At 49.8% G+C, this 24,544-nt stretch overlaps 2 pseudogenes; both read left to right on the top strand.

Annotated features, from left to right (window-relative positions):
• Positions 1-3,838: 3,838 nt before the first annotated feature.
• Positions 3,839-4,836, top strand: LOC148020503 (25S ribosomal RNA; annotated as a pseudogene; the record flags this gene model as incomplete).
• Positions 4,837-5,668: 832 nt separating this feature from the next.
• On the top strand, positions 5,669-5,789 carry LOC148020502 (5S ribosomal RNA; annotated as a pseudogene).
• The last annotated feature ends 18,755 nt before the right edge of the window (positions 5,790-24,544 follow it).

Genomic DNA, 24,544 nt, shown 5'->3' with positions numbered 1-24,544 from the left:
GACCAACTTTTTGTTGGAAGCTAGATATACATGGATAGCTTCTTCCATTTTTTCAATTTTTTCTAGTGGAATATAGGAGGATTCACATATCATAAGAGAAGCTCCAGTGTCTAGAAGAGCATCAAGTTGTATACTTGGTCTTTTTGCTGATGCTATCTTGACTGGTGTAACAGGAAGCTGAGCCCTTCCTATTACATTGATTCGATGCTCTGTTGTTTGTTTCATGTCCTTTTCATTGATAGTGGCCCCTTCCTTGATAGAGATCTTTTCCACTAATTTAGAGAGTAATTGATTTTGTTTCTCTATCTGTGCCAATAATAGCTCTTGTTGGGTCATGAAAAGGCGATACATGCGGAGTTGGTCTTCTTCTTCTACTGGCCTTTTTAACTCCTTTTCTATCTGTTGCTTCTTAGGCTATGCCTCATCTTTCTTTTCTGTGGAAAAGTAGCTCTCAGAAGTAGGAGTACTTTTGTATTTTTCTTGGCTTTCTCTTATGATTTCTCCGAGAGTTCTCGGTTTAGAGAGAATCTTGAATAGGTTTGTGGTTATGAATGCATCTTCTTCGAAGATGCTTTTGGACGATTCTCCATTCAGATTGATAGTTTTTCCCTCTCTGAGGAATTCCTTTGAGAATTCATCTCTTTCAAGTTCCTCTTTAGAATATTTTGAGGAAGGGGACGAGGGCGACGATGGGAGGTTATCTGTTTCAAGGTCGAATTCTGACTGCCATTTGTAGGAGATGTTGGCAGATTGTGACATGATAAACCTTTCTCCAAAAGGCCTATTTTTTCCTCTGTATGATCCCCTATGGTATCTGTGCCTGTTTCTCCTTGAAGTCTCTTGATGATCGTCCAATGCATTTATAGTGTGTATGACCTCCTCATCTTCTGCTGTTGGATATTCTGGTTCTTCTGCACCACTGGACGGAGGGCTTATAGGGACATCTTCATCACTTCTTTCGAAGTATTCGAAACCTTCTTCAAGGGGAATGCCTTCTTCTTGTATGAGGTTTAGTTTCTGTGGAAACTTCGCCTTGTTAGGACACTTGTTGGCCCAATGGCCTGTTTGTCCACAAATGAAGCAAGCGCTAGGCTGCTTTGCTCTCCTTCTGAAAAGCCTTCTCTTCTGGAACTTGTTTTTAAAGAAAATTTTATGCTTTTTGAATTTGTGGGGCTTATAAGTGCACTCTTGTTTGGTGCATCCAAAATCTTTAGTGTTTATGTTTTGTTTACAGAATTCTATGGATGGTTGTGAGCCCTTTTTTATCAGCTTTTTGGCTTTTGACTGTATACAGAGATCATCAACTACTTTTCTTACTACCTGAGCAATCATTCCGTATGAATGATCATATGTTATATTTAGATTTTCCATTTTTTGTATCACTAGAGTAGGAATAGGAGCTGGTAAAGAGTTAACAAACACACTCTTATTAGTGGGGTCATGCTCTCCATTACTTCTATATAGCAAATGTCTCATGTATATTATATACTCATCTATCCTGTTAATGTTACAAAGCCTTGCACTGTGGTATGCTTGGATGATGTGCTTAGCTTCATCATTTCTGCTCCCTACCCATTCTGAGAGGAGTGCTTCAAAGAAAAGCATTCCAAGATTGGGATCTCTTTGGATGATTAGTTTGGCTTGATTGTCGATAGACTCCCACCAATATCGTAGGTCTCCAGTGAATCCATGGGTTATATGGTTTACTGCATTGATCTGCGAGATTCCTTGATTCCGATAAAGGGAGTTGAAGTAGCTAAACATTTCATGGAATATAGGGAGATTGCCGATTTTGTTCCTCCTTGTTTTTTCTTTTGCCTTTGGTGCTTCTGCATTCATCATGTTGAGCCATGGTGTCATGTCATATTCATCATTAGAATCATCTGGTCTCATCCAGTGCTTCCTGGCTTCTATGTATTCATCAAATGCAGCAGCCTGTTCTACTTTATCTATGGGATCCGGGGTCAGAGGTCTTTCAGGATGTGTTGTCTGCCTTGATCTATTCCTGGGGCAGTACAACTTGCAACATTCTGTATTGTTGCAGGTGAACCATCTTGATGTTTCATTCACCCTCTCTTGGGGATTAGGCCATCCATCATTTTCTAGCCCTAGAGAGTCGAACTCGCCATTGAGAGTGTAGGTCGGGTCATCGGGGGTTTCAAGATCCGTTACAGCGGGAGAGGAAGAGCTTTCTTCTCCTTCAAAAATATAGGCTAATTGGGCTTCCCATTCATGCTCTTGCCATTTTTTAAGGTCAATATCATAAGCTTCAGTTTGCTTATTAGGTTCAGTGAATGCCATACCTTTCATGTCTTTTCGGAGCATCCGTTAGCCGATTCCTCTCCAGGTAGGAAAACTTGGCATTCGATTCAGCAATAATTTCTCCATACTCTCTGGCTCGTTCCCAATGGCATCTTCTTTTCTCTGCTTGGTAAGATTTCTCATCTAATACATGCTTGTACAAGAAAGGGGATATGTTGGGATGGTCTGAGTAATCCTCAGTGCGGATGATCCAGTCCTCCAGTCTAGTCGTATAGACTTTAGTGATTGAGGGTTGATCATAATGGAAAATGGCCAGAGGAATACCTTCTTCCTTTGCATCATCTTCCAGGGCTTGCAAATTGTCTGGAGATAGGGACTACGAAGTAGGGGGAAGGTTTGATGTTGGAGGCATCCCGAATAGTTCTTCTTCTGAATCCGTTGCATTTTGGGTGATGCCTCTGCTGCTGTAGATGATTTCCTTCTCAGACTTCTTCTAAAAGTCTACCCGAAACAAGATGCCTAACGGAGATCTTAGACTTCTTCTAAAAATCTACCCGAAACAAAAACACCGTCTTGGCTCTGATACCATTAAACCGGTTTAGGGTTTAGGGTTTAGGGTTTAGGGTTTTGGAGTTGTGTTCTCTTGCAATCTGAGATCCTATACGGGCATTATTGCCGTGTTTGCCATTGGCTGTGGTGGCGTAGGTGTTTGGCTCAAGTCCCAGTGTTCTCTTGTAATTCGAGATTGTCCATTCCGAAATTATTATGGCTTTGTTTCAAGTTTGGATGAGTTCACGTGCCTCCAACATTTATGAAGAAGTAGAGTCTTCTTCTGCACGACAACCACCTGCACTTCATATGAACGAAAGGGATTCCAAGTATAACGAAGATTCTATGTACGAGGTAAATTTCAATGACATCCTTAAAAGGGTTCATTCTAGCACTGAACCTCACTATCTCCTACATAAATCCTCTCCTCCTTCTAAACCCCTAGAATCTCTATCCCATAACCATTCTTCTAAAAAATCTAAAAAATCTACTCAAAGCAATAACCTTGTTGAGCCCTTATCCTATCCTAATCACCTCACTAATACCCCTAGGACTCCTGTTAATGTACAGTATCTAGAATCTAGTATAGGGTTTAGGGTTTACGGTTTAGGATTTACGGTTTATGTTTTAGGGTTAAGGGTTTAGGGTTAAGGGTTCAGGGTTTAAGGTTGAGGGTTGATGGTCGAGGGTCGAGGGTTGAGGGTCTAGGGTCTAGGGTTTAGGTTTTAGGGTTTAGGGTTTTTGGATGTGGACCATATGTTTAGGGTTTAGGGTTTAAGGGTTTTAGGGTTTTAGGGTTTAGGGTTTTTAGGGTTTAGGGTCTAGGGTCTAGGGTTTAGGGTTTAGGTCTGAATGTCAAAGTGAAGAAATTCAACCAAGCGCGGGTAAACGGCGGGAGTAACTATGACTCTCTTAAGGTAGCCAAATGCCTCGTCATCTCATTAGTGACATGCATGAATGGATTAACGAGATTCCCACTGTTCCTATCTACTATCTAGCGAAATGACAGCCAAGGGAACGGGCTTGGAAGAATCAACGGGGAAAGAAGACCCTGTTGAGCTGACTTTGTGAAATGACTTGAGAGGTGTAGAATAAGTGGGAGCCTTTGGCGCAAGTGAGATACCACTACTTTTAACGTTATTTTACTTACTCGGTGAGGTGGAGGTAGGGCTCGGCCCCTGCTTCTGGTCTTAAGGCGCGCTCGCGTGCCGATCCAGGCGGAAGACATTTTCAGGTGGGGAGTTTGGCTGGGGCGGCACATCTGTTAAAAGATAATGCAGGTGTCCTAAGATGAGCTCAACGAGAACATAAATCTCGTGTGGAACAAAAGGGTAAAAGCTCATTTGATTTTGATTTTCAGTACGAATACAAACTGTGAAAGCATGGCCTATCGATCCTTTAGTGTTTCGGAATTTGAAGCTAGAGGTGTCAGAAAAGTTACCACAAGGATAACTGGCTTGTGGCAGCCAAGCGTTGATGGCGACGTTGCTTTTTGATCCTTTGATGTCGACTCTTCCTATCATTGCAAAGCAGAATTCGCCATGTGTTGGATTGTTCACCCACCAATAGGGAACGTGAGCTGGGTTTAGACCGTCGTGAGACAGGTTAGTTTTACCCTACTAACGAGCGGTGCCGCAATAGTAATTCAACTTAGTACGAGAGGAACCGTTGATTCACATAATTGGTCATTGCGCTTGGTTGAAAAGCCAGTGGCGCGAAGCTACCATGTGTAGGATTATGACTGAACGCCTCTAAGTCAGAATCCATGCTAGACGCGGCGCTCTCTACCTTCCCGGTTGTTACCTAACTGAAAGTAGGGGCGCTCGTGCATCCCTGAGAGCATGTGTTGAGAGTCTCCCTTGAGGTGCCGGAAGTGGTCTCCTTGAGGACTCTGAATGGAAATTCCGATTGATCGAGGAGATGAATCCTTTGCAGAGGACTTAAATATGTGGCTGAGTATTGTAAGTGGCAGAGTAGCCTTGCTGCTACGATCCACTGAGATTCAACCTGCCACCGCGCTGATTTGTCCCCCTTCCGCTCGGTTCGACGGGGTTTTCTTGGCCTCGGCCCTTGTGTGCACCCCCAAGTCCTCGGGCACACCCTGCACCCTATCTAGCCTAGCTCGTGCGGGCGGTTTGATTGCCTTCTCTTCACATTCACTGCCTTGGATCGCTTGCATTAGTGCGGTTTTCATGCTTGTCTTGCCTCATCGGCATCCGTGGCATTTCAAGTCCGCCCGCCATTGCATGGATCCTACGACTCGGATCTTCTGTGCATCACCTCCACGTGCATGGGGTTCTCTTCTTCACGTGGACATGCGCCCTCCGCGACGTGGATTCTATGACTTGATGTTTTGTACCTCGTTGCCTTTATGTGCACGAGGTTCTCTTCACGTGGATGGTCACCCACGTTGTCATAAAGGGTGCCCGATGGCATTCCAAGTTCATCCATGGAATGGATTCTGACTCAATCTCATGTGCGCGGGGTTTAGTGCTCGCGTGGACACGGGTGCTCCGTGGTATGAATGGCATGCCCCCCTCTCCCCCACCGCCTTGCAGCATGCTATGGGCACATGTCCTCCATGGCACGTATTCTGTGGCTCGATCTTTTCTACGTCATCGCCTATGTGTGCACGGGGTGCTCTTCACGTGGATGCTTGCCCTTTGTGTTAGAAATGGCACGCGACGGCGGCATTCAATCTTTTGTGCGTCGCCTCCATGTTCACGGGGTTTAGGGTTCACGTTGAGTCTTGTCCTCCGTGGCATGAACGGCATGGCATGCCGCCATGCCTCGCTCTTGAGCTCTCTCGTGCCACTTTGTGAGTATACAAGAGCTCTTTGGAATTCCTTCATGTTCGTGGTGCGGTCATACCAGCGCTAATACACCGGATCCCATCAGAACTCCACAGTTAAGCGCCCTTGGGCTAGAATAGTACTGGGATGGGTGACCTCTCGGGAAGTCCCCTCAGATCACGTCTTGACTCTCCAACGCTGACATCGTGGTAGGAAACCCCCTCGTCTTGCCATGACGCGGCGCCTCCTCTCCTCGTCGCGATTGTCTTTGCGTACGTCGTGCCTGGTCACTCCCATTGCCTCGCTTTCACGTGATACCCCCTCCTCACGATGCGAGGTTTTTTGGGAGCGGAGGGTGTGCCATGTTGTGGGGGGGTTTGGTGGAGCAGGGTTTTCCGAGGAGGGAGGGCATCCCATGTTGTGCGGGCGGGTTGTTGGAGTGGGGATTTCTGAGGAGGGAGGGTGTGCCATGTCACGGGGGGGTTGGGTGGTGACATGTTTTGGGGGGGTTTTTTGAGGAGGTCCGCCGGGGGGTGGGTGGTTCCATGTCGCGGGAGGGGGTTGTGTGCAGTGGGGTGTGTGTGCCGTGTCATTGCGGAGTGGGATTTCTCAGGAGGGAGGGTGTGCCATGTCGTGGGGGGGTGAGGTGACGTGTGGTGGGTTGAGCAGGGTTTTTCAAGGCATGGTGGGGTGGCGTGGTGTGGATGGAGCGGGGTTTTTTGAGGTGGGGTGCGCGGGGGATGCGCCATGTCGTGGGGGAGTGAGGTGGGGTGGGATGCGCCGTGTCGTGGGGGGGTGAGGTGAGGTGAGGTGGGTCGAGCGGGGTTTTTCGACGCATGGTGGGGTGCTGTGGATGGAGGGGAGTTTTTTGAGGTGGGGTGCGGGGGGGATGTGCCGCGTTGTGGGGGGGTGAGGTGGGGTGGGATGCGCCGTGTGGTGGGGGTGGGGGGGTGAGGTGAGGTGGGGTGGGTCGAGCAGGGTTTTTCGAGGCGTGGTGGGGTGTTGTGGATGGAGCGCGGTCTTTCGAGGTGGGGTACGGAGGGGATGCGCCGCGTCGAGGGGAGGTGCGCTGGGGTGGGGGGGGCTGTGCCGTGTCATGGGGGGGTAACGCGGGGTGGGGTGGGTCGAGCGGGGTTTTTCGAGGCATGGTGGGGTGCTGTGGATGTAGCGCGGTTTTTTGCTGTGGGGTGCGGAGGGGATGCGCCACATCGAGGGGAGGTGCGGTGGGGTGGAGGGGGTGTGCCGTGTCGTGGGGGGGGTGACGCAAGGTGGGGTGGGTCGTGCAGGGTTTTTGGAGGCGTGGTGGGGTGGTGTGGATGGAGTGGGGTTTTTCGAGGTGGGGTGCGGGGGGCGTCGTGGGGGGTACGGTGGGGTGGGGGGGTGTGGCGTGTTGTGGGGGGGTGACGCAGGGTGGGGTGGGTCGAGCAGGGTTTTCGGAGGGGTGGTGGGGTGGTGTGGATGGAGCGGGGTTTTTCGAGGTGGGGTGCGAGGGTGCGTCGTGGGGGGGATGCGGTGGGGTGGGGGGGTGTGCCGTGTCGTGGGGGGTGACGCGGGGTGGGGTGGGTCGAGCGGGGTTTTCGGAGGCGTGGTGGGGTGGTGTGGATGGAGTGGGGGGCATCGTGGGGGGTACGGTGGGGTGGGGGGTGTGCCGTGTCGTGGGGGTGTGACGCGGAGCGGGGTGGATGGAGCGGGGTTTTTCAAGGTGGGGTGCGGGGGCGGATGCGCCGCGTCGTGGGGGGTGCGGTGGGGTAGGGGGTGTGTCATGTCGTGGGTGGGGCGCCACATCTTGGGGGGGGTGCGGTGGGGTGGGGGGGTGTGCCGTGTCATGGGGGGTGACGCGGGGTGGGGTGGGTTGAGCGGGGTTTTCGGAGGCGTGGTGGGGTGGTGTGGATGGAGCGGGGTTTTCCGAGGTGGGGTGCGGGGGGGCATCGTGGGGGGTGCGGTGGGGTGGGGGGGTGTGTCGTGTCGTGGGGGAGGGGACGCAGGGTGGGGTGGGTCGAGCGGGGTTTTGGAAGGCATGGTGGGGGGGTGTGGATGGAGCGGGGTTTTTCGAGGTGGGGTGTGGGGGGCGTCATGGGGGGTACGGTGGGGTGGGGGGGTGTGCCGTGTCGTGGGGGGGGTGATGTGGGGTGGGGTGGGTTGAGCGGGGTTTTCGGAGGCGTGGTGGGGTTGTGTGGATGGAGCGGGGTTTTTCGAGGTGGGGTGCGGGGGGGCATCGTGGGGGGGGGGTGCGGTGGGGTGGGGGGGTGTGCCGTGTTGTGGGGGGGTGACATAGGGTGGGGTGGGTCGAGCAGGGTTTTCGGAAGCATGGTCGGGTGGTGTGGATGGAGCGGGGTTTTTCGAGGTGGGGTGCGAGGGGACGTCGTGGGGGGGTGCGGTGGGGTGGGGGGGTGTTGTGATAAACCTGCACTCGTTACGCACTCAACATGGCACAGAAAGGTAACACGATATGAGCTCAAGGTATACTCTTGTATTATTCAATCCAAAAGCGGGACAACATAGACACATCCCAGGACTACACCCTCGTGACGCCGCACATAAGAGGGTTCACCACTGGGCATAGGGAATCACACGTAGAGTGGAAACAAGGCAGGGCTTTGAGTCACTACTACTCCCTCTATAGGTGCAATCGGTAGCAACGGCATGGTATAGCTACAAATCCCTTACACTCACCCCCGCTTACTGGGTTGCTGACCTCAGCAATCTAAGGGCAGCGTTTGTTATTTGACTCATCCGGGGACTTAACGCAGCTTTTTCTATCAAGCTGGTCAGTGTCTGCCGATCTAAAGGACCACGGGGTCTTAACACAGTCTATGCTATCAGACTGGCCAGTGTCTGCCGCACTAGGACATTGGGGCTTTTTATTTATTGGAGTTGTTTTTTGGATGGTTGCTACCATGCGGGTCCACCCTCGACTCGATTACATTTGAGGAGTGGGGCACGTTTGGGTCTATGCTTGAGAACCGCATTATTTGTTGAAGTGTTGAGGCGGCTCAAGGGTCGGTAGAAGGAGTAGGGGGGTTCTCCTCGAGCCAAAGGGTGAAGGCATCCTTTCCGCATTCACGGGCCTCCACTTCTGAGATCCAAGTAGCCTCCTTGAGTGGACGCCCGCGCCACTTGGTGAGGTATTCGGGAAAGCCTCTTTGTTCCCGGCGTCGGAGGAATGCTTCTACTTCGAAGGGACCATTGGAATGGAGCATTGGTACGCGCCGTCCCTATTGGTTGTCGGGATAGAACCTACGCAGAAGACGAGCATGAAATGCATTATGAACACAAACACTGTCTGGCAGGTCCAGCTTGTAGGTGACTTCGTTCAGCACTTGAGTGATGCGGTAGGGTCCATAGTAGCGGTGATTGAACTTGGGGGTCATGTTTTTGGGAAGTGACATATTCTTAGAGCTTACTAGGACCAGATCTCCTTTGGCAAATAGTACTGCCTTTCTCTTCTTGTTTGCTTGCTCTGTCATTGTTATCTTGCTCTGCTCGAGACTTTGCTTAGTTGCTGCATTGCGATCTCTCCATTTCTTCAAGAATTCTTCGACATCTTGATCCTCCGCTTTGGCCGCTTCGGATGCTAAGGCCAGTGGTGTAATGACTTCTTTTCCTGTGGCTAACTCAAAGGGAGTGCCGAGTGGATGGAGCTATTATAGTGGAATTCCAAGACATCAAGGTACAAGGCCCAATCCTTCTAATCCACTCTAGCATAACTGCGGAGGTAATCTTCGATGCCTTGGTTGACTCGTTCTGTCTGTCCATTTGTCTCCGAGTGGAAGGATGATGAGAATCTCAGTTGGGTTTCTAGAGACTTGAAGAGTTCCTTCCACATGTCGCTCATGAATCTTCCATCTCTATCTGATACAATGGCCAATGGTAAGCCATGCAGCTTGAATACATGTGTGAAGAAGAGGCGTGCTACCTCCTTGGCATTCAGTGGTGGTTTGGCCGGGATGAAGTGGGCCTGTTTGGAGAAATAGTCCACCACTACAAAGATGATTGTGTGTCCATGGGATTCCGGTAGTTCCACAATGAAGTCCATGCTGATGACGTCCCATGGGCGGCTAGGTACGGGTAAAGGTTGTAGTAAGCCTGCTGGTTTTGATCTTGGTGCTTTGACCATTTGGCAAGTGGGGCAAGTCTTGATGTAGTCTATCACTTCTTCCTTCATGTTCGGCCAAAAGAACTACTTCCTAAGGGCCTCCAAGGTTTTGCTTTGCCCTTTGTGGCCTCCAATCTTGCCGTCGTGTATCTCATGCAGGATGAGTTTCTTTAATTCCACATTGTTGGGGATATATAATCTCTTGCCTAAAAATAGAATACCTTCTTCTAAGGTGTACATTCCATGGGGTGTCTTCTCTGCTTCCACATCTTTGATTATCTTGTGCATTTCTTGATCTTGTTCTAGGGCCTCTTTGACAAGTTCTATGAAGTTGCTGCTGACCACACTGACAGCTTTTAGGTCAGCTTTCCGGCTCAAGGCATCTGCTATTTTATTAGTGGAGCCATGTTTGTGCTTAATCTCCAGGTCAAACTCGGCTAGGAAGTCTAGCCAGCGGGCTTGCTTTGCTGATAACTTGGGTTGAGATTGGAAGTATTTGAGGGAGATATTGTCGGTGAAGACTACTGTATGCTTGTCTTGAACATAGTGCTTCCATTTTCTAAGGCAGTGGATGACGGCCAACATTTCTTTCTCATGTGTGCTCCACCTTGTTTCAGCATCGGTAAACTTCTTTGATTCATACGCAATGGGGTGACCCTCTTGGACCAGTACACCCCCTATGCCATAGTCAGATGCATCTGTAGAGATTTCAAAGGGTTTGGTGAAGTTTGGCACCCTTAGGACGGGAGTTTGGCTCATGCACTTCTTCATCTGCTCAAAGGCTTCCTGCTGCTTCTTCCCCCATGTAAAAGAGTGGTCTTCTTTGGTGAGGTGGGAGAGGGGGGCCGTGATAAGGCTGTAATCTTTGATGAATCTTCGACAAAATACTGTGAAGCCTAGGAACTCCCGCACTTCCCTTACAGTTTTCAGTACGGGCCATTTTTGGACAGCTTCCACTTTCTTAGGGTCCACTTTGATTCCATCTACTCCTACAATAAAGCCTAAGAATTCCAATTCTTTCACTGCGAACTCACATTGGCATATAACTGATGCTGCCGCAACTTTTCAAAAACTTTGCGTAAGTGTTGCTTGTGCTCTTCTAAGGTCTTGCTGTAAACTAGGAGGTCATCTATGTAGATAATGACAAAAATATCTATCTCCGGTCTAAAAATTCCATCCATAAGGCCACAAAATGTGCCTGGCCCATTGCTTAGGCCGAACCCTAATACTAACCACTCAAAACTACCATATCGGGTACGGAAGGCTATTTTTGGGATATCCTCTTCGGCTATGCGGATTTGGTGGTATCCTGATCTAAGGTCAATCCGATTGAAGTGTTTAGCCCTGTGCAGTCTATCTAAGAGGTCCTCCACTAGAGGCATGGGGTATTTGTTTTTTATGGTGATTTTGTTAAGAGCCCTATAATCTACACAGAGTCTAAGTCCCCCATCCTTCTTCTTTACAAACAACACTGGAGCGCCAAAGGGGGATTTGCTAGGGCGGATAAATCCTTGTTCTTCTAGTTCATGTAGTTGCCTCTTCAATTCCATGAGCTCGGTATGGTTCATGCGATAGGGAGCTCGGGCCGGTGGGGCAGACCTTGGAATTAGCTCAATCTTGTGATCCACATCTCGTCTGGGTGGTAGACCCTTGGGTAATTCGGCTGGCATTACATCTTTGAATTCTTCAAGTATTTCTGCCACTTCTGTGTTCTTCTTCTGTTGTGTGGGTTTCTTGCCATTTTCTTCTTCTTCAATTGGTCTGATCATACACAAATAGACCATATCTCCTTGCTTGACTGACTTCTCGACTTGGTTTGCACTGCATGTCATGATACGTGGCCTGATGACGGTCCCTTGGACCGATGCTTTTTGGGTTTGGCCCTTTGGTTGGTTTGTTGTTGGTTTTGCTGTTTGACATGATACTCCTGGCTTATTCTCCTTCATTTGTACCTTGATTGGGGTCCTACCAGGTAGCTGCATTCTTTCGCATGGTACTCTTACACCTTCTCCTTGCATATCTAGCATCATTTCATTCACACCCTTACCAACCATTGCAATGACATACTTGTCATAGAATTTCAAGCCTAATATCACTTCAAAATCATCCATGGGGATTACTAAGAAGTTGAGTTTTGCTTTCCACTTGTCGGCTTCCACTTGGACTGCAAAGACTTGCTTCACTTCCTTGGCTTCTCCTTGTGCGAATGTCACTGTTAATCCTTCTGGGGCTTTTGATAGCTTCAATCCATGTTTTGCTGCACACTGTGGTGTCATGAAGTTGTGAGTTGCTCCTGTGTCCACCATGATAGGTTTGTTTCCATCGCCCATCCGGCCTTTGATGTATAGATGGTGGACTGCCGCTACCTTGGCTGCCATGCATTGGGGTCGGGCACTAACTGACCCTACCCTTGGATGATCCATGCTCTCTTCACTCCCATTTGGAATTTCCTGGATCCGCGGTGGTAGCGGTTCTTCTCCTCCGTATGCACAAGTTGCATTCACCCTTGATCCGCTTGATGAGGTTGTGTCTTCTATTGGGCACCTGTTTTGGTAGTGTGGACCCCTGCATTTGAAGCATCTGATGCCGGTGGACGGTCCTGGGGGTCTCCACCATGATGTGTTGGATCCTGCAGGCCCATATGACGTGCTAGGGGTTGGCCTGTAGTGATTGTTTCCCCATCTCCCTGCTGCTCCTCTTGGTACTAATGCGGTTTGGGATACGGCTGTGGTGTTAGTGGTGTTTTGACTCCTTGTATCTGTGAATGCCCCTCTAGGAGCATTGGGCCTCTGGTTCCAGGAGTTATTGTTGTTGAAGGTGTTGTTGAAGTTGTTGTTGAACCTGTTTTGATTCCCTTGTGTTGTTCTTCTGCCTTCCAGGTCCACCAATCATTCGGCCATCCTCATGGCTTTTGCTAAGCTTGTTGGCTCCTGTCTCTCCACATCTCTTCTAGCCCATTCTTGCATCCCAAACAAAAATCCATGTAGCTTCGTGTCGGTGTCCATGTTTGGTAGCTGCAGCATGATTTGCCTATACTTGCTGACATACTCTTTCATTTTTCCCTGTGCTTGCTTGAGGTTCCTCCATTCATCTCTCACTTTGAATTTCTCTAGCTTTGGGATAAAGTAGTCCTTCAGTTCTTCCTGGAGCTCTTCCCATGAACAGATTGTGTGGCCCTGCTCTTGTTCTAACAGGTACCAACTGGCAGAGTCCTCCTCCAAGTAAATGGCTGCCACCTCTGCCTTCCTGTCTTCGGTGATTCTTGAATACTTTAAGTACCTATCCACCTCTGCGATCCATTTCTTCAGGACCAACCCATCTCTCTCTCCCTTGTACTTGGCGGGTTGGGGCATCTTGAATTTCCCGTAATCATCTTCTGAACTACTGCTATCTTCCTCTTCTTTGTGATGGTGCTTCTTCTCCTTCTTCTTGTCTTTCTTTTTGCTTCCTAATTCTACTACTTTCTCCTTCTCCTTTCTTGTATCTTGCGCCCTCCTAAATGACTCCTCTCTACCCGTTCTATCCATCTCCTCTTGCATTCGGTGTCTTCTCTCCTCTTCTTGTTGTTGATTCACCCATTCCCTATAGCCCTGCTCTACTTCTAGTTTTTTCCTCCTTTCTTCCTCTTCCTCTTTCATCTGCATGTTCCTCCATATTGATTCTAGCATACCAGACATACCATCTAATTGTCTTTCGAGCCCGGCCACCTTCTCTTCTTGGGCCACTCTCCATTCTTGTCCCCTACTCTTCTTCCTCTCCTCCAATGTCGGGAGGGTGATGTTCTCCCTTTCTTCCTCCATGTGGTTGGTGGTGGTGTCGATGCGGGGAAGCCGCGTTTCACCTGTGGTGGTGTGGGTCGTGCCGTGGGGAAGCTGCGTCACGTCTTCAGACGGTGGGATGTCGAGGTTGGGACGTCACGCCAGGGCGACGTGACGTGGGGCGTCGCGACGTGGGGCGACACGATGCGGGGCGTTGCGCTGTGGGTCGTTACGACTTCGATCTCTTCGGGGCACTGGATCTTTCCTCCTGCTTCCGTAAGCACTCCTTCACTCCGAGCAAGAGTTGCTCTGATACCAAGTGTGATAAACCTGCACTCGTTACGCACTCAACACGGCACAGAAAGGTAACATGATATGATCTCAAGGTATACTCTTGTATTATTCAATCCAAAAGCGGGACAACATAGACACATCCCAGGAATACACCCTCGTGATGCCGCACATAAGAGGGTTCACCACTGGGCATAGGGAATCACACGTAGAGTGGAAACAAGGCAGGGCTTTGAGTCACTACTACTCCCTATATAGGTGCAATCGGTAGCAACGGCATGGTATAGCTACAAAGCCCTTACAGCTGTGCTGTGTCGTGGGGGGGTGACGCGGGCTGGGGTGGGTCGAGCGAGGTTTTCGGAGGCGTTGTGGGGTGGTGTGGATGGAGCGGGGTTTTTCGAGGTGGGGTGCGGGGGGACGTCGTGGGGGGTGCGATGGGGTGGGGGGGTGTGCCATGTCGTGGGGGGTGGTGACGCGGGGTGGGGTGGGTCGAGCGGGGTTTTCGGAGGCGTGGTGGGGTGGTGTGGATGGAGTGGGGTTTTTCGAGGTGGGGTACAGGGGGCGTCATGGGGGGGTGCGGTGGGGTGGGGGGTGTGCCATGTCATGGGGGGGTGATGCGAGGTGGGGTAGGTCGAGCGGGGTTTTTGGAGGCGTGGTGGGGTGGTGTGGATGGAACGGGGTTTTTTGAGGTGGGGTGCGAGGGGGCATCGTGGGGGGTGCGGTGGGGTGGGGGAGGGTGTGCCATGTCGTGGGAGGGGCGACATGGGGTGGCGTGGGTCGAGCAGGGTTTTCGGAGGCGTGGTGGGGTGGTGTGGATGGAGCGGGGATTTTTGAGGTAGGGTACGGGGGGGATGCACCGCGTCGTGGGGTGTGTGGTGGGGTGTGCCGTGTCATGGGGGGGTGACACGGGGTGGCGTGGGTCGAGCGGGGTTTTCGGAGGTGTGGTGGGGTGGTGTGGATGGAGCGGGGTTTTTCGAGGTGGGATACGGGGGGGATGCGCCGTGTCGTGGGGGGGTGCGGTGGGGTGGGGAGCTGTGCCATGTCGTGGGGGGTGACGCGGGATGGGGTGGGTGGAGCAGGGTTTTTGGAGGCGTGGTGGGGTGGTGTGGACGGAGCGGGGTTTTTCGAGGTGGGGTGCGGGGGGGATGCGTCATGTCGTGGGGGGTGTGGTGGGGTGGGGGGGTGTGCCGTGTCCTGGGGGGGTGATGCGGGGTGGGGTGGGTCGAGCGGGGTTTTTCGAGGCGTGGTGGGGTGGTGTGGATGGAGCGGGGTTTTTCGAGGTGGGGTACGAGGGGGCGTCGTGTGGGGGTGCGGTGGGATGGGGGGTGTGCCGTGTCATGGGGGGGTGTCGAGGGGTGGGGTGGGTCGAGTGGGGTTTTCGGAGGCGTGGTGGGGTGGTGTATATGGAGTGGGGTTTTTCGAGGTGGGGTGGGGGGAATGCACCGTGTCGTGGGGGGGTGAGGTGGGGGGATGCGCCGTGTCTTGGGGGGTGCGGTGGGGTGGGGGGGTGTGCCGTGTGTTGGGGGGGTGACGCGGGGTGTGGTGGGTTGAGCGGGGTTTTTGGAGGTGTGGTGGGGTGGTGCGGATGGAGCAGGGTTTTTCGAGGTGGGGTGAGGGGGGAATGCACCGCATCGTGGGGGGTGAGTGTTGAGTGTTGAAATGACTTGTTTTTTGGCTGAGTTTTGTTGTTTTTGAGAGCTGAATGGTTGATTTTATGAGATGATTGATTGATTTGGAAGTGGTTTGAGAATGTTTTGGATGATATTGATTGTGTTTTGGAAGATCATGATGTTTGTTGGTGGTTCTGTGATGTTCTGATAGGTTCTGATTGGTTCTGTATACCTTCTGTTTTGGTCTGTTTTGGTCTGTTTTGTTCTGATTATCTTCTGTAAGGAGGGATGGAGTATTGATTGATGAAGAATGAGATATTGTGAAAGTTTATTGAATGGTTTGTGAGAGTTTGGAATGATTTGAGAGTGAGTTATGTGGTTTTGATGACCTTCTGTAACCTTCTGTAGGTCTTCTGTAGAGCTTCTGCTTCTGTTCTGTCTCTGTTCTGTTCTGTACTGTAGCTATTCTGGTACTGTTCTGTAGACTGTTCTGTATGCTTTTGTATGTGTTCTGATGGATGAGAGTGTAGCTTGGGAAAGTTTTCTAACCTTGGAAAGAGGTGAATACAAGTGCAAAAGAGCTGAAAGAAGTGGAAGAAGTAGCTGCTGAAGACTCAAGTGAAGACTAGAGTGAAGTGACAGTAGTGAGCTATGAAAGGACACTGTAGTGGCTCTGGTGACTCTTCATATCAGACATACCTCTTGGGAGGGGTATCCAAGACCTAAGAAGGATTATTAAGAGTGAATTTTGAGAGATTGTAGTGAGGATATGATGTATTATTGATGGAGAGAGAGAGAGAGAGTCAGAGATAGCCAATTCTACTCAAACAAAGTGATTGTATATGAGAGATTGAGAGAGAAGACTATGAAGATATTGAAGATGAATACTATGTGATGTATTTCCATTCAAAGATGGTGTATTCCTTTGCTTTCTTTGTTCTATTGATGGATTTTCTGAAGATATTGAAGAATATGGTTGATTCTATTAAAAACCGTGGGAGATATACATGATGCTGCATGAAGATTTGTTGTGCCTGGTGTTCTTTTTTTCATTTGTGATCATATGAAACATGATAAACAAGCTTGTTGATGTTACAAGATAGATTTTCTTGCAAGAGAATTCCCTTTTCCTTGGTGTTCCTCTTGGGTCTCCAGTGAGGTGGGGTGGGATGCGCCGTGTCATGGGGGTGGGGGGGTGAGGTGAGGTGGGGTGGATCGAGCGAGGTTTTTCGAACCGTGGTGGGGTGCTGTGGATGGAGGCGGGTTTTTGGAGGTGTGTTCTGGGGTGCTGTGGATGGAGTGGGGTTTTTGGTGGTGTGCTGTGTCATGGGGAGATGAGGTGGGGTGGGATTGTGCCATGTCGTGGGGGGGAGGGGGGTTGGGTGGAGTAGGGTTTTCTTAGGGGGGAAGGTGCGCCATGTCGTGGGGGGGGCAAGGTGGGGTGGGGTGGGATGAGGTGAGGTGGGGATGGGTTGGGGTTTTTTTGAGAGGTGGCAGGGGGGATGAGGGTGTGCCGTATCGTGGGGGGGTGAGGTGGGTTGAGTGTTGTTTTTTGAGGTGAGATGGGGTGGGATGGATGGAGCAAGGTTTTTTCGGGGGGTTGCCATGTCATGGCGGGAAGGGGGGGACTCCTCCCCCCTCCCCCCCATGACATGACACGACACGACGTGCCGCCCTCCCCTCAACACACACCACACCATGTTGCGATGCACCCTTCCCCTCCCCCCCTCCCTCCCCTCAACATACACACCCACCCACCATGTCGCGACGCCCCCTCCCCCCCACCATGCCACGACACGACGTGACGTGGCCCCTCCCCAAAATAACATGACATCCCCCCTCCCCCATGACATGACGCGATGCGCCCACCCCCTCCCCAACATGGCGTCTCCCTCCCCCTCCCCAACATATCATGACATCCCCTCCTCCCCCCCTGACACGACACGACGCGACATGCCCCCCTCCCCCTCCCCAACATGATGTGACATCCCCCACCTCCCCCCCCCCTTGCCCCATGACATGACACGATGCAACGTGCCCCCCTCCCCTTAACACACACACCCACCCACAATGACCCCCCCCCAACACACACCACACCATGTCGCGATGCGCCCTGCCCTCCCTCCAAAATTCGGCCCCCCCTTCCCCCCTCAACACACGCCATAACATGTCGCGACGCACCCTTCCCCCCCCCCATGACATCCCCCCCCCCATGACATGACACGACATGATGCGATGCGCCCCCCTCCCCCAACCCAACATAACATGACATCCCCCCCCATGACACGACTTGACGTGCCCGCCCCCTTCCCCAACATAACATGACATCCCCCCCTCGCCCCCAATGACATGACGTGATGCACCGCGCCCCCCTCCCCTCCCCAACATAACATGAAATCCCCCCCTCGCCCCCAATGACATGACGTGACGCGCCGCGCACCCTCCCCCTCCCCAACATAACATGACATCCCCCCCTCTCCCTCCATGACACGACATGACACGACGCGATGCTTCCCCCTCTCTCTCCCCAACATGACATGATATCCCCCCATGACACGACGCGACGCGATGCGCCCCCCTCCCCAACATAACATGACATCCCCCCGCATGACACTGTTGAGATATCGAGCTCCACTCGTGATATGCCAGGGCGACCGTTGTGCATTTATGTCACCGACGTGTCAGTTGCAGATGCGGTTGGTACACCGCCCATGAATAATAGCTAGATGACAGCTATCCTTATTTTCTCTAGTTCGTGGCTCAGTTAGTATGCCACCTTAGTTAGTTGTCTTTGGTTTGAGACCCATATATAGGATTCTTCTATTTCTTTGTATGAGAGTTCTTTTGGCTTACACAACTAAGAAGAGGAAAACTGTTTTCAGCCTCCACCCTTGTGTGTATTCCCCCATTGTGCAAGCAAAAAAGCTACAAGTGAGACTCCTTCCTTCTCTCCCAAAATCTTGACATGGTATCAGAGCCTTGTTCGTGGTAAGGAGCTCAAGAAAGCAAGCCAAGCTCACGGTGTTCTGGTAAGAGGAGTAGTGTTGCTTTCATTTTCTATTTTGGGAGCAGATCTCTGCAGGTAGCATAGCCGGAAATTGCAAGAGTGCATTGTCTCAGGTTGAGACGCCCTTCGCGGTGAAGCAAGAGGGCAGTATATGCTGCGGGATAGGGCTTTAGCCCTGGGCAACCCTGTTTTTTTGATTTGAGGCCATTTTGGGGCTTGTTTTGGAGGCGAAAGATTTCTGCACGCACTCAGGAAAAGGCCCAGTTTTATGCTGTGCGACCACTGTTCTACAGGTCGGTGAAAATTTACTGTAGAAATTGCATCATATGCTTGTGTGCAGAGGCATTGGGAGTTACAGAATCATCCTTGTTGCCTGTTGATGCAAAATCGTCATTAGGAAGTGACTGTGTGGTCAAATACCACTTTCGTCAGTTTTGCAGATTAGCCCTTGTGAGGCTGAAGCTGTGTTCTTTGCAGTGACAGAACTTTTTGCAGTGTTCTATAATGGCGTCTGATTCTCTCTCACAGATTGTCACTGAAAAGCTTGACAAGAACAACCTCCAAGCATGGAAGTTTAGAATGACGAATTTCCTTATGGGAAAAGGATATTGGGAATTTGTTGCAGGAAATGAAGAAGAACTAGTTCTTCCTGATGTTCCCAATCAACAGCAAATGCACACATTTAAAGCATGGCATGAGAGAGCCAGGAAAGTTATGTACTGGCTGTCTATCAGTATTTCAGACTCTATGATTGTGCATATTCAGGATGCAAGTACGCCAAAGGAGGCATGGGATACTTTGTCAAAAATGTATAGCACAAATACTTAAGCCAGGAAAATGCAGCTCAAGCAAGAGTTGCATAATGTGCAAAGAGAAAGTATGAGCATCAATGACTACCACATGAAGGTGAAGAAGATTGCAGATGCACTTGCTTCCATTGGGTCGCCAGTGGAAGATGATGATTTAGTTTCTGTGACCTTGAATGGCCTAGGAAAGGATTATGCACAGTTTCGGACATCCATTTCAGTTCTTGAAAGGTTTCCTGATTTTGAGGAGTTGATTGCTCTTCTAATTTCTGAGGAGCAGAGAAATGGTGGTGCATCTTCTTCAGGAGGAACTTCAAAAGAAACTGTCTTCTACTCAAATGCTGGAAGAGGTAGAGGCAGAGGTAGAGGAGGACGATTTGGAGGCCGTGATAGAAATCAGAATATGCAGCAAACTCAAGAAAACCAGTCCTATGGAGGAGGACATGGTAACTCTAGAGGCAAGGGGAGCCAAAGAGGTCGTGGTGGATGGCAAAGAGGCCAAAATGCAAACAGTAATGTTGAATGCTACTACTTGGTAAAATGGGTCATATGGCTAAAGACTGCTATAAAAAGCAGAATGACATCATGAATGGAAAACTGCAACAAGGGAATTATGCATCTTCTAGTAGACAGGGTGATGACAGAAATGAGCATTTGTTTATGGTGCAGCACATGAACAATTCTGTGACAAGTGCAGAAGAAAGCAACGATGTATGGTATGTTGACTCAGGTGCATCAAACCACATGACAGGTCATGCAGAATGGATGGAGGATGCAAGGAAAATGGAAAAACCAGGATTTGTGGAGACTAGTGATGATACTGCACATCCGATTGTGCAGATTGGAAAAATTCCTTTGTCTATGCAGGATGGGAAAAAGAAATACCTATCTGATGTATTTCATGTCCCGAATATCACCAAGAATCTGGTTTTTGTTGGTCAAATGGTTGAACAGGGCTTGCAGGTCAGATTTAATCCTCATGGATGCTTTGTTGAGGATATGAAAAATAAAGGTCACTTGATAGCAAAAGGAAAGAATAAGGGCAGAATGTTTACGTTGGATGCAGACATGTCTGAATTGAGTGCAACAATGTTTGCACATGGGACCGGTGTAGTTGCAGATATTGATATCTGGCATAAACGCATTGGTCATGTTAATGTACAGTGACTTAAATCAATGCAGGCCCAAAATATTGTTGCAGGATTGCCAAAATTCAAGGTTGCAGAAATGCATAAGGTATGTGAAGCCTGTCAGTTTGGAAAACAGGCAAGAAAACCATTTCCTAGACATGTTCAAGAGAGTAAGAAGCCATTGGAATTAATCCACTCTGATGTGTGGACTACTAAAGCTGCATCTCTTGGAGGCTGTCATTATTTTGTCACTTTTATTGATGACTATAGCAGAAAAGTTTGGGTATATTTTATGAAAAAGAAAAGTGAAGTTTTTGGGCATTTCAAAACTCTTAAAGCCATGGTTGAAAAGAAACAGGTCTGCAAATAAAATGCCTAAGGTCAGATGGAGGGGGAGAGTACCTCTCAAATGAGTTTGCAAGGTTCTTGCAGGAGCATGGCATAAAGCATCAATATTCATGCAGTCATACCCCACATCAAAATGGAATTGCAGAAAGAAAAAACATACATATTGGACAGGTATCTCGTGCCATGCTCAATGAAAAAGACCTACCAGATTTTTATTGGGCTGAAGCAGTTTCTACAACAGTCTACATAATGAACAAGGCTCCCACTGCAGCAATACATGGGATGACTCCAGAGGAGAGGTATACTGGTAGGAAACCAGATATTTCTCATTTGAAAATTTTTGGTTGCATTGCCTATGTACATGTGCCAGATGAGTTGAGATCCAAGTTGGATCCAAAAGCTGAGAAGTGCATCTTTATTGGTTATTCTCTGCAGCAAAAAGGGTATAGATGCTATAACCCTTCTACTCGTAAGTTTACAGTGAGCAGAGATGTTGTTTTTGATGAGATGAGTAGCTGGTATAAACCAGTAAATGTGATTGATGATGTAGATGCACAAAATGGTAATGCTGCACAGAATTCACAGCAGCAGTCACAAAATATTAGTGGACCTGGAGTGTCCTCTAGCAGTGGTTCATATTCTTTGCCATGGATAGGCAGATTGAGATCAGGAGAATCTTCTCAAAGCAATGCAGATAGTGGCATGCAGGTATCACGAAAAGGAAAAGAGAAGGTTGATCAGCCCATGTTTGATATGAATGCAGGTCACTCTTATGTGGATGGTGAATCCAGTGGCTCAGAACAGAGCATTGATGATGAGTTGGGTATCCCCTCTATTGTTACACCTGGAGTAAGGAAGACCAGGGATGTTTTGAGAGCACCTGGAAGTGAGTCTACTTTGTGTAGGTCTACCAGAGCTAGGTATCCTGTGGATAGGCTGAAATATGATGGATTTATAGCCATTCACTATGCACATATGGTCAAAGTGATACAGGAACCAGAGCCCACTTCTTTTGAGCAAGCCATGGGAAAAGAAAAATGGGAGAAAGCCATGGATGAAGAAATGGATGCCTTGGAAGCAAATGCTACATGGGAATTGGTACCTTTGCCTAAAGGTAAGAATGCAATTGGCTGTAAGTGGGTTTATAAGGTGAAGCACAATGCAGATGGTTCAGTGAACAGATACAAGGCAAGATTAGTAGTCAAGGGGTATGCACAAACATATGGCATTGACTATGAAGAAACATTCAGTCCGGTTGCAAGGATGGCAACCGTAAGAGCAGTCATTGCTATGGCTACATCAAAGTGATGGTCTTTACATCAGATGGATATAAAGAATGCCTTCTTGCATGGTGATTTGCAAGAAGAGGTCTATATGGAGCAGCCACCAGGTTATGTGCATGCTGTTCATCCTGAGTTTGTTTGCAGATTGAAGAAAGCCTTGTATGGCTTGAAGCAAGCACCTAGAGCATGGTCTGACAAGATAGGATAGTATCTTGTCATTATTGGCTTTCAGATTTCCAAGGCAGATTTCTCACTTTATGTGAGAAAAACAGAGAAAGGTATTATGCTACTTGTCATTTATGTTGATGATTTGATTATGACAGGTGACAATGATGAAGATATCCTTCATGTGAAAATGCTATTGAAGCAGAAGTTTGAGATGGAGGATTTGGGAGAGCTGCGTTATTTCTTGGGCATTGAGGTGATTAGATCACCAAGTGGGATACAGCTCTTGCAGAGGCAGTATGGATTGGACATGCTGTCCAAATATGGGATGACAGGCTGTAAGCCTATTTCAGTTCCTTTGGAGCAGAATGTGAAGCTGAGCACAGATGCAAGTGAGCTTCTGGAAGACCCTACTATGTACAGACGCATAGTAGGAAGCTTGATTTATATGACTATTACCAGGCCAGATTTGAGCTATGCTGTTGGATTGGTAAGTCAGTTTATGCAGGCTCCAAGGAAACCGCATTTGGATGCGGCTAGACGCATACTCAGGTATGTGAAGTCCACATTGCAATATGGACTATTTTATGAGACTGGGGTTCAGATACAGTTGCATGGATACACTGATGCTGATTGGGCTGGTAGCATTTCTGATAGATGATCTACCAGTGGATATGTGTTCTCTTTTGGGAGTGCTGCAGTCACTTGGAGCAGCAAGAAACAGCCTACAGTTGCCTTATCTAGCACAGAGGCTGAGTACAGGGGCGCAGCAATGGCTGCATGTGAGGTAGCTTGGTTGCATAAGCTACTTTATGATATGCATCAGCCTACAAATGGGCCAGTTGTCATTTATTGTGACAACATGAGTAGTATACACTTGGCAAATAATCGAGTCTATCATGCTAGAACAAAGCACATTGAGGTGCATTATCACTATGTGCGAGAGAAGGTTTTACTAGGTCTTATTGATCTAGTTTATGTCAGCACAGAGGATCAGATAGCTGACATATTCACGAAGGCATTGGGCGCAGAGAAGCTGTGCAAGTTCAGAGACCTGCTTGGTGTGCAGGAATTGGGATTGAGCTCGAGGGGGAGTGTTGAGATATCGAGCTCCACTCGTGATATGCCAGGGTGACCGTTGTGCATTTATGTCACCGACGTGTCAGTTGCAGATGCGGTTGGTACACCGCCCATGAATAATAGCTAGATGACAGCTATCCTTATCTACTCTAGTTTGTGGCTCAGTTAGTATGCCACCTTAGTTAGTTGTCTTTGGTTTGAGACCCATATATAGGGTTCTTCTATTTCTTTGTATGAGAGTTCTTTTGGCTTACACAACTAAGAAGAGGAAAACTGTTTTTAGCCTCCACCCTTGTGTGTATTCCCCCATTGTGCAAGCAAGAAAGCTACAAGTGTGACTCCTTCCTTCTCTCCCAAAATCTTGACAGACACGACACGACACGACACGACGCGATGCGACGCGATGCGCCCCCCATGACATCCCCCCTATCCCCCCATGACATGACATGACACGACATGACGCGTCCCCCTCCCCCTCCTCAACATGACATGACATCTGCCCCCCCATGACACGACGCGATGCGACGTGCCCGCCTCCCCAACATAACATGAAATCCCTCCCCATGACATGACACGACACGACACGACGCGATGCGATGTGAGGCGCCCCCTCCCCCTCCCCCTCCCCAACATAACATGACATCCCCCCTCGTCCCCCCCATGACACGACGCGAGGCGCCCCCTCCCCCTCCCCCTCCCCAACATAACATGACATCACCCCCCTCCATGACACAACACGATGCGACGCGCCCCCCTCCCCCTCCCCCTCCCCAACATAGCATGACATCCCCCCCATGTCACGACACGACATGGAGCGCCCCCCATCCCAACATGACACAACGCGATGCGCCCCCCTCCCCCCTCAACACACACCACACCATGTTGCGACATGCCCTCCCCCCCCAACACACACACCCACCCACCATGTCACGATGCCCCCCTCCCCCCCATGCCACGACACGACGCGACACACCCCCCTCCCCAACATAACATGACATCCCCCCTCCCCCCCATGATATGACGTGACGCGCCCGCCCCCCTCCCCAACATAACATGACATCCCCCCCTCGTGCCCCCCCCATGACACGACGTGATGCGCTGTGCCCCCCTCCCCCTCCCCAACATATCATGAAATTTCCCCCCCTTACATGACACGATGTGACACGGCCCCCTCCCCCTCCCCAACATGACGTGACACCGCCCCAACACACACCACACCATGTTGCGATGCGCCCTCCCCCCACTCCAAACCCCCCCTTCCCTTCTAAAGACACACCACACCATGTCGCGATGCGCCCCCCCATGACATCCCCCCCGCCACATGACATGACACGATGCGACGTGCCCCCTCCCCTTAACACACACAC

This window comes from Lygodium microphyllum, chromosome 18 (genome assembly GCF_053477565.2).
Source record: "Lygodium microphyllum isolate KBCC chromosome 18, Lygodium_microphyllum_v1.1.10, whole genome shotgun sequence".
NCBI classification, from domain to species: Eukaryota; Viridiplantae; Streptophyta; class Polypodiopsida; order Schizaeales; family Lygodiaceae; genus Lygodium; species Lygodium microphyllum.
The sequence above is the reverse complement of the archived record's forward strand: the minus strand, read 5'-3'. Positions and strand labels throughout refer to the sequence as shown.